Here is a 20249-nt window from a genome sequence, read left to right on the forward strand (position 1 = left end):
CATCACATCTATTCTCTATTCATTCTCATCTATCTGATTCATATCACATATCATCACATCTATTTACCTCTCATTCGCATTACTTCTATTCTCATCACAATTATTCTCTATTCATTCTCATCTATCTAATTTGCATCCCATCTCATCACATCTATTTACCTCTCATTCTCATCACTTCTATTCTCATCACATCCATCCATCCATTCATTCCCATCTATCTGATTCGCATTCCATCTTATCATAGCTATTTACCTCTCATTCTCATTACTTTTATTCTCATCACATCCATTCTCTATTCATTCTCATCTGTGTGATTCATATCACATATCATCACATCTATTTACCTCTCATTCTCATTACTTCCATTCTCATCACATCCATTCTCTATTCATTCTCATCTATCTGATTCATATCACATATCATCATATCATCATATCACATATCATCACATCTATTTACCTCTCATTCTCATTACTTCTATTCTCATCACATCAATTCTCTATTCATTCTCATCTATTTGATTCATGTCACATATCAATTCTCATTCTCATTACTTCTATTCTCATCACATCAATTCTCTATTCATTCTCATCTATTTGATTCATGTCACATATCATCACATCTATTTATAGAATGTAAGAGAATTCTTATTTTTATATAAAGATTCTTTACGCATCTATTTATGCATAAGAATAATTTCAGTGGGAAATAATACTTTTATAAAAATCCGTTTATGCATCTATTTATGCATAAATTCAATTTTAAGGAGAATAACACTTTCAAAATAAAAATAAATCTTTTATGCATCTTTCTATGCATAAATTCAATTTTAATGAGAATAACTCTTTTGAAATAAAAATAAATTTCTTTATGCATCTTTCTATGCATAAACATAAAATCAAAATTGATGAGAATAACTCTTTTGAAATAAAAATTAATTTCTTTATGCATCTTTCTATGCATAAAATCAAAATTGATGAGAATAACTCATTCGAAATAAAAAATAATTTCTTTATGCATCTTTCTATGCATAGAATTTAATTTTAATGGAAATAACACTTTTATAATAAAAATATCCCTACTATACATTTTTCTATGCCTAGAATGAAAATAACACTTTTAAAATACACAAACGGTGGGGATTACTCTTTTTGAATAGTAAAAAGATATAACTTACTTCACCAAATTTAAGAAAATTTTGCCATAACCTCCTTTGTATGGCTGACCATTTTTAAATTTTTTCACTCTAAATTTTTTTAGAAATTATCCAAGATGATTTAAATCATTCTAATCTAATCAATTTCCACTTTATTAAGAGTAAACAATTATGAAAAGTTTAATTCCATCAATTTGATTACACATCTAGGATAAAGAAAGGCTGAATTCAATAATGAAGAGAAGGGAGAAAGCCTTTCTAGCAAGGCATAACATTCATTTTCATTTTAAAGAAAGCAAAAATCAGAAAACCATAAAATAGAATAAGAAAAATTAGAATTTCTAACTTACTAGGAGTTTTGTGAGCTTTCCTTTGGCTTTCCTTTGGCTTGAGGGATCTACTCTTGTTTGCAACAAGAGTGGCCACCAATTCTTTTGAAGAGGAAATGGTCAAAAACAAATGAATTCACTGTTTTTGGCTCTGGGGAGGAGTAGAGTAACAGTGCATAAAACACTATTAACCATTTACAAAGAGGGAGGCTTCATTTATAAGAAAAAGTGAGCCTCCAACCAAGCAATTTGATTCTAGAATTTTCCAGATCAGTTTGGTCAATTTTATTTTTAGGTTAGTTTAGCTTACTTTTTGGATCTAGTTGAAGCAGGATAGAGGAGAGATGAAAATATCTCATTATTTGTGAGTTTAAGACTCAACCACACATGTGAAATAGGCGCCTCCTTCATGAGGGGAATTCCCTACACTGAGGTGTCAAAATGCATCATTTCTTCTAAATATCTCTTCTTTTTTAACTAATAACCTTGTCCTTAGTCAACTCTTCATCTTATGTGAGGATTTACTCATTTTTGGGAGATTTTCTTTTATTCTTCCATTTATCTTCTCCCTACATTTGGATTAATCTAATTGGTCCATAGGAACCTTAATTCAAAAATTTTAAAAAATCTGGACCCTTAGGCTAAGGTCCTTTTTATCTGATTTCAATTTATTCCAATTGCACATTGGAAATTTCTCTTTGAATATCTGTTTTAGGGGAAACCATTTTAGACACTAGGAAGATTTTATAATTAAAAAATATCTCAATTTTGAATTACCTCCCTCTAGACATTTTCTCTCTCTAGGCCAAAACAGGGTAAAATAGGATCTTTCTTTTATTTCAGAGAGGGGAATAATTATAAGATCAGAAGGGGAGGTTCTTACACCTGCACACCTCAAAAGCAAGAGGGAGGAATCTTACATCCTACTCCACTTAAAAAAAGCGAGATGTCCTCATCTCGCAAAATTAGAGGAGAACTCTTTTCCTTAAGATCCAACTGATTCTGAGGTTCCTTATAGTCTGGTGAACCCAACAGAATCCTGGGATAAAGATCCCTTATATAAAACTCATCATCAGATAATAATTCACTGAGATCGTAACATTCAATCCTTATCACAATAATGATCCATTAGACCAAAATTTCTATCTGAACAGTCCTTCATGGAAATTTTCTATTATATAGATTTTTAATTTGACATCCCTTAACTTGATCCACTGGGTCAAGTGTTAATAGCAACAATCTGCCAGAACAATCCACTGATCTCATAGTGATTTGCTGAAGTCATTAACGTCATTCCAGCTACGAACATTATCACAGGGACTCGTCCCATTCATCCTCATTGTGGTTTTGCTTAGTTTATTACATTTCAACCGAAATTCAAGAATCTTCATTTTTCAATCAGAATCCAAACCAACTCATCAGTTCTCAACTAGAATTTAAAATCATATCAACCACATTAGAATTCATCGTTTGGATAGTATTAATGCTTATAATTTCAAGTCTTAGATTTACTCGTATATACTACCAGTAAAGAGCTGTAGCTATACCCTCGGTATATACAGGTAGTCACTCACGGTCCTTGGAACTATAAGGTAAATACCATCATGTCTAGGCCTCAAGCAAGTCAAGGATTCCATACAATTGCGGTACTTCCATCTGAAGACCTAACCACCAATTTAGGAATTTCAGTTTGAATATCAAATTGTATGAATTTTATCATTTTTAGCTTCTAGGTTGATCCTCATTAGCCAATTTGCTCTGATACCAGCTGTGAGGTCCCTATCCCCACCGCGCAATGAATTCAGGGGTGCTAGCAGCAAAAGTAGCACTTCTTGCACAAGGTAGGGTCCCGCACTCGGGGCCTCGCCCATGGATATCCGGACAAGAGACTAATCCATCAGTTCTTCCAAAACCGAACCCGAAAAAACTTCCCTTGCCCGGAAAGCACGAGTGATTCCTCCAGGATAACTTTTCTCTAACGTAGTCAAAAGCCTTAACTAACTGAACTAATCTAACCAAACCCGTAAGTCCCATAGTCAGATCAGGGAAAAGATTGTACTTGGATCATAGAGACCAGCTCTTTTTTCCTCATTGAGAGGCACAGCCTTTTATAGAACAATTTTGTCTGAGATTTACTTCATCTATCGAACCAGAACAAAATTGAGTCTCAATTTAGGGATCCATCAGTCCAGCCTAACCCCATCAACCGCCCAACCACTGTAGTGATGGGATCCAATTAAGAATTTGGTTAGGTTGTCCCGGGTATTAGGGAAAAGAGTTCCCAGGCCTCCTAGCCGGATATTCATGCAAACTTAAAACTAGTCACACCACTTACACACCCAATATGAAATTGCCTTTTTCACAGATTCAACAGTCTTTAAAACAATCATTTAATGAAACCATAGTATCACGGATCATAATCCTCTAATTATCCAGTTGAATCCTTATTTCCAAACATTCCTTCATCGGTGTACCTATGGCATCATTGGAAACCAGAACCCTCACCCCCTGTCCACTCAAGGGCCTTTTCGATAGTTCCTAGCTCATAGTAATCGGCAAGTATTCACTTTAACAAAAATGGAGTCTCCGTTGAAGATCGGCAACAAGATCAACCAACAGATCCATATAAAAGAGCCATGGACTCATCCGTTGAGGACCAGCAAGGTCAATCAACCAGATCCATGCCCGAATTCAAAAAACAACTCTTACTCCTTGTTCCAATATCTTCGCCGACGTACGTGTGGGTATCTTCGACGACCCAAAGCCCGAACACCAGCACCCTCTAGGATCCTTCGCAGGTCACCTAGCGCTTCACTCATAGGCCGCTTCCTTGGTCCCTTATCCACTGTACCGGAAGCTCAACATTTAAATCAAACCGAGGCTGGTCAAGACCTCGGCCGACCTTGCTACGCGAGACGTCCTCCGTTGACTCTCCATCAGGAGTTGCAACTTTAACAGATAGGTCTCCACGACCTCATTCACAAGACGGTCAAAATGCTTCCCCAGCATTCTTGACATAAAACATTTATTTAAAAACAAATTTCACATACAAATACAGTTCCAACAATATTTCCATCTTTTCTCATCACTCCACATCCTTTCACATTAGTCCCCATCTTTTCTCATCTTCCTACAATTTGTTTCTTCATCGATCCCTATCACATCACATCATTCCCACATCAAATCATATCCAATCGCATCATCCACACATCAATCCACATCATCCATACATCCATCCACTTCAATCCACATTATCCACACATCCATCCACATCTTCCATACATCCATCCACATCAATCCACATGTCAATCCACATCATCCATACATCCATCCACATCAATCCACATTATCCACACATCCATCCATATCTTCCATACATCCATCCACATCAATCCACGCGTCAATCCACATCATCCATACATCCTTCCACATCAATACACATTATCCACACATCAATCCACATCATCCATAGATCCATTCACATCAATCCAAATTATCCACACATCAACCCACATCATCCATACATCCATTCACGTCAGTCCATATTATCCACTCATCCATCCACATCTTCTATACATCAATCCACACGTCAATCCACATCATCCATACATCCATCCACATCAATCCACATTATCCATACATCAATCCACATCATCCATACATCCATTCACGTCAATCCACATTATCCACACATCAACCCACATCATCCATACATCCATCCACATCATCCACATCAATCCACATCATCCATACATCCATCCACATCAATCCACATTATCCACATATCCATTCATATCTTTCATACATCCCTTCACGTCAATCCACATTATCCACACATAGACCCGCATCATCCATACATCCATTCACGTCAATCCACATTATCCACACATAGACCCGCATCATCCATACATCCATTCACGTCATCCACATCATCCATACATCCATCCACATCAATCCACATTCATTTCATAAGTATTCCCATTCTCATCTAATCACATCTTTTTCACTTATTTTCTCATTTATCGTCATTAGATCTCATCCACTTGCATCTACCCATACATCTCATCACTTCACATACATTAACATCTAATCAGTTTACATCGCATCTTATCACATCCATTTCACATCACATCTCATTCATTCACATCCCGATTCACATGCTAACACATTCATTCACTTCCCTTATCGTTCATTCACATCCTGATTCACATCACATCACATCCATTCACATCCCTTATCATTTATTCACATCCTGATTCACATCACATCACATCCATTCACATCCCTTATCATTCATTCACATCCTGATTCACATGCTAGCACATTCATTCACATCCTATATCATTCATTTACATCCTGATTCACATGCTATCACATTCTTTCACATCCTATATCATTCATTCACATTTCGATTTACATGCTAATACATTCATTCACATCTTATATCATTCATTTACATCTTGATTCACATGACATCACATCTCATCTATTCATTCACATTTATCTGATTCACATCACATCTCATCATATCTATTTACCTCTCATTCTCATTACTTCTATTCTCATCACATCCATTCTCTATTCATTCTCATCTATCTGATTCATATCACATATCATCACATCTATTTACCTCTCATTCTCATTACTTCTATTCTCATCACATCCATTCTCTATTCATTCTCATCTATCTGATTCGCATCCCATCTCATCACATCTATTTACCTCTCATTCTCATCACTTCTATTCTCATCACATCCATCCATCCATTCATTCCCATCTATCTGATTCGCATCCCATCTCATCATAACTATTTACCTCTCATTCTCATTACTTCTATTCTCATCACATCCATTCTCTATTCATTCTCATCTATCTGATTCATATCACATATCATCACATCTATTTACCTCTCATTCTCATTACTTCTATTCTCATCACATCCATTCTCTATTCATTCTCATCTATCCCAGTCTTTCAGGTCATTCCATAGGCTTGGGCTACCTTGGAGCAAGGTGTAGATAGGAATTTGGACCTGAGAAGAGAGGAAAGAAGAGAGACCTGCAATGTCTCTTGGAACAGAAGCTTTTCTTTGAGGAATTTTGAGTCTACTTTGTCTTAAGGTTTTTGAGGTGTATGGGATGGGAACAAGGATTTCTGCATTGGTTCCCCTATGATGTTCACCTTCCAGGTCTCTAAGTGTAAGATTCCTCCCCCACCCCCTTTTTGATGTCTAGTATCTTTCCCTGTAATCAATCCCTCTTCAGAAATATAAAGACCTTGTTTCTATCTGTTTTAGCCTAGAGAGAGAAAAATATTCTAGAGAGAGAATATTCAGATTTTGAATATTTTTGGATAGAAAAATATCTCTTCTAATTCAGATGAGTTCCCCTAAAACAGAAATTCAAAAAAGAATTTTTCAATGTGCAATTGGAATTAATTGAAAATAGGTATAAAGAACCTTAGCCTAAGGGTCTAGATTTTCAGAAATCTTTAGACTATGGTCCAATTAAGGTTCCTATGGACCAATAGCATCAATCCATGTGTAGGGAAGAGATAAATCCAACTTGTAAAAAGAAAATACCCAAAAATGAGTAAATGCTCACATGAGGTGAAGAGTTGAAAATGTACAAGGTTTATTAGTAAAAAACTATGTGCAATATTAAAAATATGAGATATTTTGGGTATAATGATTTTATTATGACACATATGTAAGGAAGGGGAGTCCCTTAAATGCTCACATAAGATGAAGAGTTGAAAATGTACAAGGATTATTAGTAAAAAACTATGAGCAATATTAAAAATATGACATATGTAAGGAAGGGGAATTCTTTAAAGGAGGTGCATATTTCACATAAGATGAAGAGTTGAAAATGTACAAGGATTATTAGTTAAAAAAAAACTATGAGCAATATTAAAATGATTCCATTATGACACATATGTAAGGAAGAGGAGTTCTTTAAAGGAGGTGCATAATTCACATGCTTGAATGAGTTTTAAACTCATAAAAATTGAGATATTTCATCTCTCCTCTCTCCTCATTCAAGTCTAGTTCCAAAAAGTTAGCTTAACTGACCTAAAAATGGTCAAATATTGACCAAACTGATTTAGAAAATTCTAGAATCAGTTTGTTTGGTTAGGAGCTCAATTTTTCCTATAAATAGAAGCCTCCCCCTTGTTGAAAGATATATAGTGTTTATGCATCGTTACTCTACTCCACCTAAGCCAAGAACTGTGAATTCATTTAATAATTCACTAGTTTTTGGAGCTTCCCTCTTTCTTCAATCTCCATTAGTGGCTCCATCAACATACTTAACCAATTGATTGGTTGGGGGCCTCTACCGTGAACAAAGAATCAAGCAAGTTGTAAGGTAATTAGTGAATATTGATCTTTCTATAATTTCTCAATGTTTCTCTCTTCTCAACCCCTCTCAAGCTTGAGAAGTTTAATTGGTATGGTTTTTTTTTTAAATACTATTGAAGTTTGAATAGTAGTGAAGAGTTACATAAGTTAATAAATGCTATTGAAGTTAATTTTTATTTATGTTTAAATTCTAATGATTTTTATGTAAATTCTCTCTCTCACTCAAGAAATGGTCATACTCATGACCCGTTCTCAATCCAAATCAAGCTTTTCATAAAGCTTTTCCTTAACCCAAGATTAAGCTATGCTTGAGGCCAATTTAATGGCTTTTTTCTATGCTTTTAGTTTATGCATATTGATGATTCAATCCACTATAGATTAATGATCCAATTAGAGATCATTTTAATTATTTCCTTAATGATAAGCTTTATCCCTTAGAAAAAATTGAGATTTATCAGTCATAGCAGCGGAGCTATGGCAAAATTTTTATAAAAATTATGCATGAAATAATCTCATTCAAAGCATAAAAAGAGGACTTCCTACCATATTCTAGGAATTATCATCCTAGATTAATTGAAAGAATTTCATTATAATCATGGAGAAATTGAATTTTAATATCATGCATAAAGGATAATTTTTTTATATCAAAAGTGTTACTTTTATCATTTTTAATTTTCATGCATAGAAGTATGCATAAAGGAAAAAAAATTTATATCAAAAGTGTTACTTTTATCATTTTTTAATTTTTCATGCATAGAAGTATGCATAAAGGAAACTTTTTTATATCAAAAGTGTTACTTTTATCATTTTTAATTTTCATGCATAGAAGTATGCATAAAGGATAATTTTTTTATATCAAAAGTGTTACTTTTATCATATTGGATTTCATGCATAGAGGTATGCATAAAAGTTGAATATTTTATTATAAAAGTGTTACTTTTAGCATAATTGAATTTCATGCATAGAGGTATGCATAAAAGATATGGGAAGTGATAAGATATGATAAGATGCATGTGGATGTGGATGTGGATGTATGAATGTGGATGTATGGATGTGAATGTGGATGTGGATGTGGATGTATGGATGTGGATGTGGATGTATGAATGTGGATGTATGGATGTGAATGTGGATGTGGATGTGGATGTATGGATGTGGATGTATGGATGTGGATGTGGATGTATGAATGTGGATGTATGGATGTGGATGTGGATGTATGAATGTGGATGTATGGATGTGAATGTGGATGTGGATGTGGATGTATGAATGTGGATGTATGGATGTATGAATGTGGATGTATGGATGTGAATGAGGATGTAGATGTGGATGCATGGATGTAAATGTGGATGTGGATGTATGGATGTATGCATGTAGATGTGGATGCATGAATGTGGATGTATGGATGTGAATGAGGATATAGATGTGGATGTATGGATGTGAATGTACATGTAGATAAAGATGTATATATGTGAATGGGAATGTGGATGTGGATGTATGTATGCATGTGGATGTGGATATGGATGTGTATGTATGAATGTGGATATGGGATGTGGATGTATAAATGAGGATGTGAAAATGGAGATAAGCATGTAGATGTGGATGCATGAATGTGGATGTATGGATGTGAATGAGGATATAGATGTGGATGTATGGATGTGAATGTGCATGTAGATATGGATGTATATATGTGAATGGGAATGTGGATGTGGATGTATGTATGCATGTGGATGTGGATATGGATGTGTATGTATGAATGTGGATATGGGATGTGGATGTATAAATGAGGATGTGAAAATGGAGATAAGCATGTAGATGTGGATACATGAATGTGGATGTATGGATGTGAATGAGGATATAGATGTGGATGTATGGATGTGAATGTGCATGTAGATATGGATGTATATATGTCAATGAGAATGTGGATGTGGATGTATGTATGCATGTGGATGTGGATATGGATGTGTATGTATGAATGTGGATATGGGATGTGGATGTATAAATGAGGATGTGAAAATGGAGATAAGCATGTAGATGTGGATGTATGGATGTGAATGTGGATGTGGATGTGGATGTATGAATGTGGATGCATAGATGTAAATGTGGATGTGTATGTATGGATGTAGGCATGTAGATGTGGATGCATGAATGTGGATGTATGGATGTGAATGAGGATATAGATGTGGATGTATGGATGTGAATGTGCATGTAGATATGGATGTATAGATGTGAATGAGAATGTGGATGTGGATGTGGATGTATGTATGTATGTATGTGGATGTGGATGTATGAATGAGGACGTGATAATGAATGTATGCATGTGGATGTGGATATGGATGTGTATGTATGAATGCGGATATGGATGTGGATATGGATGTGTATGTATGAATGTGGATATGGGATGTGGAAGTATAAATGAGGATGTGAAAATGGAGATAAGCATGTAGATGTGGATGTATGGATGTGAATGTGGATGTGGATGTGGATGTATGGATGTGGATATGGATGTGAATATATGATATGTGATGTGAAGGAATCTGAAGTGAAGAGATGGAAAATGATATGATTGGATGAGTACACATATAAATGAAATGTGGAATAAGTAATGTGGATTGCATGAGGGATAATGTGGAAAAATGAGAGTTAATATAGAAATTGTATTTGTAAACTGTTTGTAAATGCTATTTGTAAATGGCTATTTTATGTCAAGAATGCTGGGAAAGCATTTTGACCGTCTTGTGATTAAGGTCGTGGAGACCTAACTGATAAAGTTGCAACTGCTGACGGAGAGTCAATGGAGGACGTCTCGCGTAGCAAGGTCGGCCGAGGTCTTGACCAGCCTCGGTTCGATTAAAATGGTGAGCTTCCGGTACGGTGGATGAGGGACCAAGGAAGCGGCCTATGAGTGAAGCGCTAGGTCACCTGCGAAGGATCCTAGAGGGTGCTGACCATACGGTGCTCGGGCTCTGGGTCGCCCAGGATACCCACGCGTGCGTCGAGGAAGATATTGGAACAAGGAGTAAGAGTTGTTTTGTGAAACCGGGCATGGATCTGGTTGATTGACCTTGCTGGTCTTCAATGGATGAGTCCATGGCTCTTTATATGGATCTATTGGTTGATCTTGCTGATCTTCAACGAGAGTCCATCTTGATTTTTATAAGTGATTATATTGCCAAGTATTATGGGCTAGGAACTATTGAAAAATCCCCTGTGTGGACAAGTGGTGAGCGTTCTAGTTGCCAATGATGCCATAGATACTCTGATGATGGGAAATTATGAATCAACCGGATAAATTGGAAGATTATGATCAGTGGTACTATGGTTTCATTAAAGGATTGTTTTAAAGTTAGCTGATGCTAAGAAAAAGGTAATTTCATATTGGGTGTGTAAGTGGTGTGGCTAGTTTTATATTTGCATGAACTTCCGGCTAGGGGGCCTTGGAACTCTTTTCCTTGGTACCCGGGACAAAACCTAACCAAATTCCAAATTGGATCCCATCACTACAGTGGTTGGGTGGTTGGCTAACCCATGGGATCGGATGGGGTTAGGCTGGATTGATGGATCCGTAAATCGAGACTCAATTTCTGTTATTACGATAGATAAAGTAAATCCCGGATAGTAATTGTTCTATGGATAGGAATCAACGGCTGTGCCTCCTTGGTGGGGAAAAAAGCGTTGATCCCAATGATCCAAGTGCAAGTTTCTTCCTTGATCTGACCAAGTATCTTTATAGATGCAGTCGGATCTGTTTGATCAGTAAGAGTTTTGACTACGTTAGAGTAAAAATTATCCTGGTGGAATCGCCCGTGCTTTCCGGATAAGGGAAGTTTTTCCGGTCTGGTTTTGGAAAAATCGACGGATTAGTCTTTTGTCCGGATATCCGTGGACGAGGCCCCGAGTGTGGGACCCTGCCTCGCGCAAGAAGTGCTACTTCCGCTGCTAGTACCCCGAATCCGTTGCGCGGTGGGAACAGGGATCTCACACTAAGATATTCCTACACCCTGTCCTTCTATTGGGGGGTAGCTTCTTCTTTTGTTAACTCTTGCAGGAGGGTAGTTGGTCTAGAAGCTTGCAAGGATAAACTTGAGCATCATGCGCAGGTCTCTGGTTTGTTACAGACAGGCATGGTTCAAGACAGACAATAGGAGGATCAGCTTCCAACTGAGCTTGGCACTCACGAACTAATTCTTGGGCGGCTAGGAGCCTTTCTTTTTCCTCAATAGGATTTGGATATTCCATAAGCTTTTTGGGTCGCTGACGGGGGTCAATGGGTTCTTGGGCATGGGTGATTGCACATAGCATATCTTCTTCTTCGAATGAAGAAGTCGAAGGATGAGTTATTGTGCCAGAGTCAAAACCTCTTTTGATAATCACTCAGCTTTCTCCCTTCCCAACCTTAGTGGCTTTCTTTCATGAGCATCGAGTTACTTGGGCTTGTTCAGGGGAGGTTCAGGGGCTCTTGCTTGGTCCTGGTTTTCAGAGTTTGAAGCCTCTGTAGGAGCAGCATGTGCTACGGCCCTTTGCCTGTTCAGTAGCCTGGTTACAGCATTGAGAGGGACTACTTGAATGAAACCATTTTTAACACTCAACAGGTTGAGGCTGGTGCTAGGATTAGCTTCATTAGCCTTTCTAGTTGTTCATGGTCTTAGTAGCAGGTAGTCTTTGTACATATGATCGATCCCACATCCAACGCACAGTGGAGTCATGATAGGAGAACCTGTAGGGGCACTCACCGTTCTATTCTTGTTGGGACACTCAGCCACTCGGTGAGGTCTGCCACAATCATAACATTGTATGGGCGATCTTCTCGTTGTCCAATCCATATCCCCAGCTCGCGATATCAGAGGTGCTAAGTACATAGGGTACATTTTATCACCCTCCATGAAATAGTGACTAAGAATTTGTGAGGGCGGGCGCATGGGCTCTTGGGTTTCATAAGTGGGAGTCTCCAAGATTTCTCCTTCATTCCCATTTCTCGAAGAGTTCTGTCACGGTTATTTGATGAACTGGTGTGACTTTGGGTAACGGGGGCTGTGGTGGAAGAACTGGGGGTGGTAAGGGCATTTTTGGTACCCTAAGAATTCCTCTTTGGGCCACTTCTTGGCCAACTTAAGGAGCGTTGTGATGTGCAAGAGTTGGCAAAGCTAGCAGCCTGGGGTTTGCTGGTAGTACCTGAGGCATAGCTCAAGCTAAAGCAGCCTTGTGATGGTAGCAGTTAGAGATCTCATGGTTGCCCCACTTCACACAACAATAGGTACAATAGAGACTTGGGCGGGGTCTCAAATGAAGACATTTAGTGCCAGTATGGTTTTCTTGATAGGTCGGGCACCATACGACTTCCCTTCTAGGATAAAGATGTGGATGCCCCCCTCGTCCCCGCCTTGGTTGATTCTTCATTGCTAGGTCATTTGTTGCATTAGGGGCGGCAGCTAGTTGCTCCACACTTTGTCCAGACATGGACTTCTTACCCCTTTCGTAGGAGGCTTCTGATGTGCCTTTGTGGAGTTGTCGGGAACATGTTCCCTTGAAATTATCCTCAAACTTTAGAACACTCTTGCAACATTGTTAAGAGGTGTGTCCCAAGGCAAACAAGGAGTTGTGCAAGGGAATATCTTCAAGTTCCTCTAGAAATCTCCCAATTAGTCTCTCATCAGAGAACTTGTCTGTAATACACAATGTGAGTGGAGATATCTAACTCTGTTTATGTAATCTCTAATGGGTTTGCCCTCATTTTGCTTAACATTCTTGAGCTGTTCAACAGGGCTCCATCAGGTACCTTAACGAGAATACCCCACTTTGAAAGCTTCTTTTAGAGCCTCGAAGGAAGCTTTATCTTTTGCTTTCAGAGAGATTTGAACCATTGGCAGCTTTACTATCCAAGGTAAAGCCAAAGGCACTTATCTTAGTCTGGTCGTCTATATGGCCAAATGCTTTGCAGATCTGATTAAACATCTCTAGGTGAGTAATGGGGTCATGTGTTCCATTGAACTTTGTGATAAGCTTTGAGATATTTGCTGGTTTAGTTCGTTCCTGCCTAGGTTGAATTGGTGCAGGGGGAGTAATGCCAGTGGCTATGTAGGCATAAATATAAAGTTCATATCTATAGGCTTACGTATTCACATTCACATCTATAGGCCCATGTGTTTAGGCTTACATCTAAAGATTCATGCCTTTTTGTATGAACTCGCCTCACATACTTTCCTTTTAGGAAATAAGCCTACCAAGGGTACATAATTCTAAGAACGAGAACGTGGCCCATAACAGGGTTGGTATTATTAGGTGATAAGTATACTTTAATTTATTAATAATTATAAAGGATAAGACTTTTCCTTAGAACTTATAGATAGTACAGATTATATGATGGAAAAATCTTCCAAGAACATGACTAGGTATGTTCTTACGAGTCTTTAAGGCAGTAATAATTAGTCGATACAATGTTAGGTATATTATAATTATGAAGGACAAGAATTTTCCTTGGAATTTATATAGGTGGTACAGATTGTATGATGGAAAAAGCTTTCAAGAACACGAGTAGGTATGTTCTTTTATGAGTCTTTAAGGTAGTAATAATTAGTCGCAGTACAATGTTAGCATATTTACCTTTAGAGTCATGTCTCTAGTCTCACGTCTATAAGTTCACATGTCTACTCATGGTTAATGTGTCTAGGTCTATGAATCACATGTCTAGGCTCATGGCTCATGTCTGGTAGGCTCTCATGTGTCCAAGGTGATGTCTACATGCCAGAGTTTGAAAACTATTGAATCACTACTTTACTGTCATCAACCTTCGTCTACAGGTCCGTCAACCTCCGTCTGCAAGTTCATCAACCCCTGTCTCTACATGTCCTTGCAGTTTGCTTGCTGCCATGGACACTACCGTGTGCTGCAGTTTGCTTGCTTAGCATTGAAATGATGCTAGTTGTGTCTGCTGCTTGAAAGTGTTTGAGTGCATTGCAATTTGTCTACTCAACATCAAAATGATGTTTGATGTGTGGTTGCTTGCTCAAACACATCAAACACAGAGATCGTTGAATGGCAATGATCTGGCAATGATCTGTAAGGTCTATGTGCTCAAGGTCTAAATTTGTCCACTCACATGCGATCATCTTTTTTTTTCTCGTTCTGCTTTCTTAGCAGCCAACTACACCTCCCTTTCACCTGTATTTTCTCTACTTCCTTTTCAAGCAATGCTTTCATCTCAGACTTCATCACATATCCAAGCGGCAAAGCATGTCAATAATGGCATTCATTGCCTCCATTTGGACAAACCCAAATTGTTTTTTTGTTTTACAGCCTCAAGAAAGTATTTACATACTATTTCAATAAGCTTGTTTTAACTGAATGGTCTGGCTATGCTGAAGCTTGATGATGGCCTTCAAAGTTCTTCCTGTTTTGCATGTAGAAGTCACAGTCGCTAAGTGAATGCAATGATGAGGCTTAGCCAACCAATTGTTTACCTTTAATTCTCAATCTTCTGCGAGCATACATGGTTATTCCAGTTGCATGCCATGTCTTCTCTAACTACTTTTCAACATCTCTTGCTTACTTACTGATACCCACAAAGCTATGATGCTTTGCCCTTTTTGCACTCCAATGGTGCTCTACAACCACTATATCTGAGAGTTGCAAAAGCTCAATGAAGAGACTGTGTGAACTTGTTGCTATTGTCAAGAGCTTCTTGGTTATTTGTGGTGATGTTAAGATTTGCCTACTGTTGTCAAGACCCTTTGATGCTCCCTTAGCCAGCTAGGTTAGAAAACCCCTCCTATGTGTTAGAATTCGTGGTGCTCATGCTAGATCAAGTGTGTGGAGGTGAGGGACTCACAAAATATAAGAAAACTATCTTGCTTATTAAGTTGTTTATGAATACAACTAGGCCTTGCTCAATACAAAATGCCTCCTAGCTCCACCTTTAAATAGATGAGCTAGTGGACCTTAAGTCCCTTCACACTCACACCCTTCTCTTCCCCTTCTACATAAACTTAGTCTCTTAATACCCCCCCTCAATACCAGCTATGAAAGAATGGAATAGGTGGTATTGGACATAGGATGCCTTTATAACATTAGGCGTACAAGGTTTGGAATATAGGTGTGATTACATTAAGATTTAAAACAATTTCTCAGCGGAGTTAGAGGCTAATACAAAGTTTGCCTCTGACTCTTTGTTAGGACATTTAGAAGTGATATGTCCTGTTTGTTTACATTTGTTACATTTCATTTTGTTGGGATATTTGATCCAACAATTATTTGCCAAGTGACCCACCTTTTTGCAATGGGCACATCTTACTTTGACCACTTGATGTGACAAAGCTTGTTCGATAGTCGATGAAGTGGTTGCATTTGAAGATTCAACTCTCCCTTTGGCCTCTTTTCTTCATCAAGACAAGATTGAATGACTCCTTCGAGGGTGGGATTAGGTATGTTCTTCAGGGTGGTGACTAAGGTGGGGTACACCTTCTTGATTGCTTTTAGCAAAATAGCCACTACATCATCTTCATCCATTCTCGCATTCACTGATGCAAGTTGAGCCATAAGGCCCTTCAAGTGAGAGATGAAGGCTCCAATGTCGTCTCTCTCTTTGAATTCCAAGCTGAAAAATTCAATTTTAAGTGAGATCTTGGAATTCTTACCACGAGCTCCATAGAGCTTATCAAGCTCATGCTAGATCAAGTGTGTGGAACAAAATACAAGAAAACTATCTTGCTTATTAAGTTGTTTATGAATACAACTAGGCCTTGCTCAATACAAAATGCCTCCTATCTCCACCTTTAAATAGATGAGCTAGTGGACCTTAAGTCCCTTCACACTCACACCCTTCTCTTCCCCTTCTACATAACCTTAGTCTCTTAATACTATGCTGCCCAGCTTGTTGTAAATCCTTGAAGGCTGCTAACTAATCAATGGTTGGTAGACTCTTCCAACAGCCAACACAACTTAAGTCTTATGGTGTACGGAGCATACTGGCTAGTGCCAATGGTCTGGGTTCAACTCTTGGTTAACTCCTAGTGAGGCTTTCTTGATTAACAATAAATAGTTATAGCAAAAATCAATCTCATAGGACAGACATTCAGTAATCTTTGTTGTAGAAGTGTGTTTAGCATTAACCTTTGAAAGATTAATACTAATCTTTGATTAGACTTTGCTTTTACATAATTATGAAAAGATTATACTAGTCCATGATAAGACTTTACTTTTGCACAAATAGTTGTAGCAAAAATCAACGTTATAGGGCATACATTCAACAATCTTTGTTGTAGAAGTGTGTTTAGCATTAATCTTTGAAGGATTAATACTTATCTATGATAAGACTTTGCTTTTGCACAATTTTGAAAAGATTTAACAATTTTTGCACACTTTCTTGCTCAAGGACTACATCATTTCATTGTTGTACTCTATAATTCACTGTTTTTGAAGCTTTCACAATTTCTTTGCAATTGTTATGCAATCTTTATCAGAATGCACTTAATCTTTGTATCTATCTATCTTCTTAAGTACATCTCTCTCCCACCCTCTCCCTAATGCAAACTCTCTCTATTTCTCTCACTCTAAGATTTGTTGAAAACTTCATTAATCTTGAACTGCACTTAAATTTGCACTAAAAATGATTCAAAACTCCCTTAAATCTGCACTCAGCACAACACTTTACAACTCTGTAACAAGAAAGAACTCTGCACAACAATTTGAATATTCGGCACAGTAATCTGAAAACTCTGCACAGTAATCTGTGAAAACTCTGCGCAACAACCTTGATTTCCTCTGCCACAATCTTCTTCTGCAATGCTTCTCCAAGAACTCAAGATTTGGGGATCTAGGGTTTGATCTTAAAGAAATTAGGCCTTAAGGATTGATATTTGAAACTGTAGGCTATCTAAGCAAAATAGTGGAATAAAATCACTCAATATTGGCTTACCAAAATCTCTGCAAATCTTAATTTTGAAAATCAAGAAAATTTCAAAGAATCAAGATCAAGAAATCAAATAGTAAAGTAGATTAGGATTCTGAAAACAGTGATTAATACAAATTCAAAAATAATTAACACAAGTTTCATTGCTAATCTTGTCAAAACAAAAAATTAGTAAATTTGAAAACTATGTAAAAATGAATTTAAAATTTGATTAATACTAATCTTGATTAAGAAAATATGTTTCAAAAAAAATAGATTAACAATAATTTAAAAATGATTATTGCTAATCAAGATCAAGAAAAAATATTTTGAAAACTAGATTAAGAATAATTCGAAAATTATTATCATCTAATCAATCTCTATGCAAGGATCTAAGCCAAGAGCTCTGATACCATTGCAAGAAACTAGGGTTGGCCACTCAAAGCATGGAATGACAACATGGATGTAGGTCACCATCCTAAGGCAATAGCCAAGAAGGTCATAAAAGCTTGCGCACGAGCACCAAGAAGACAAATGTCTATAGAATGAATATGATCAAAAAGGTACGATGCCTATGAGCCCTATGCCTAATATAGCCCATGTCCCCCCAAAAGTACACATGTAAATGACCCTAAGGCCAAGTACCTAGGCCTCATTCCCCGTGTGCATGTGAAACCAAATCTACTACATTATACCTAGATTGGTGCCAAACCTACGGATCTCCTTAGAACACATAAAAACTTAAAAAATCCCAAAAAAAAACCATAAGAAAGTGCAAGACCTTTTAAAAACCCAAAAATATCAAAAAATCAAGGAAAACCATAAAAAGGACATTAGCACAAGTGATTTTGGCATTGGACCAAGTGCTTATGCATTTATGCTAGGGCCCAATAATTCCGACCTCATACTCAAACCCAACATTTGAGCATAAAGGACCAAGGGACCACGGGTTGTTGGACAGACCATCACGGGCCATTCTTGTGTGACCTTGGGCAATTGTACAGTGCCATGCTTAATCGCATTGATTTTGCTTGATTTCCACTAATCTTATTGCCAATATTTTAATGTAACCCTATTCTCTCTTATTCTTGTTTAATGGATGCTTATCCTAGCCTAATCCACTAAGTAGCAACTTTTCTATCTCACACGGCATTGATTTTGCTTAAATCTTGCTCATCAAGCCTTAATCATGATGTATCCTGTTTGATCACGCTATGTTTTCTATTAAACCAAGCAATGGCAAAGACTCTTATCAAAGGAGGGCATCCCTCTAGACCAAATTCAGGGCGCAGGATGTGAAGACACACAGGTCAGCTTCATCAGGCACACAGACAGGCAAGCATTGTGAGCACACACTAGCAAACTAGTATTGAACTCGTTTAATAGTTCAATCCACATTATCCACACATCCATCCACATCTCCATACATCCATCCACATCAATCCACATCATCCATACATCCATCCACATCAATCCACATTATCCACACATCAATCCACATCTTCCATACATCCATTCACGTTAATCCACATTATCCACACACATCAACCCACATCATCCATACATCTATTCACGTCAATCCACATTATCCACACATCCATCCACATCTTCCATACATCCACCCACATCAATCCACATCATCCATACATCCATCCACATCAATCCACATTATCCATACATCCATTCACGTCAATCCACATTATCCACACATCAACCCACATCATCCATACATCCATTCACATCAATCCACATCATCCATACATCCATCCACATCAATCCACATTATCCACACATCCATTCACATCTTCCATACATCCCTTTACGTCAATCCACATTATCCACACATCAACCCACATCATGCATTCACGTCATCCACATCAATCCACATCATCCATAAATCAATCCACATCATCCATAAATCCATCCACATCAATCCACATTCATTTCATAAGTATTCTCATCCTCATCTAATCACATCTTTTTCTATCTCATCACTTATTTCCTCATTTATCCTCATCAGATCTCATACACTTGCATCTACCCATACATCTCATCACTTCACATACATTAACATCTAATCAGTTTACATCGCATCTTATCACATCCATTTCACATCACATCTCATTCAATCACATCCCGATTCAAATGCTAACACATTCATTCACGTCCCTTATCGTTCATTCACATCCTGATTCACATCACATCACATCTATTCACATCCCTTATCATTCATTCACATCTCGATTCACATGCTAACACATTCATTTACATCCTATATCATTCATTCACATCCTAATTCACATGCTATATCATTCATTCACATCCTAATTCACATGCTATCACATTCATTCACATCCTCATTTACATGCTAATACATTCATTCACCTCCTATATCATTCATTTACATCCTGATTCACATGACATCACATCTCATCTATTCATTCACATCACATCTATTTACCTCTCATTCTCATTACTTCTACTCTCATCACATCCATTCTCTATTCATTCTCATCTATCTGATTC

The sequence above is a fragment of the Cibotium barometz genome, chromosome 34 (assembly GCF_041138505.1).
Source record: "Cibotium barometz isolate CiBa-2024 chromosome 34, ASM4113850v1, whole genome shotgun sequence".
NCBI lineage: Eukaryota > Viridiplantae > Streptophyta > Polypodiopsida > Cyatheales > Cibotiaceae > Cibotium > Cibotium barometz.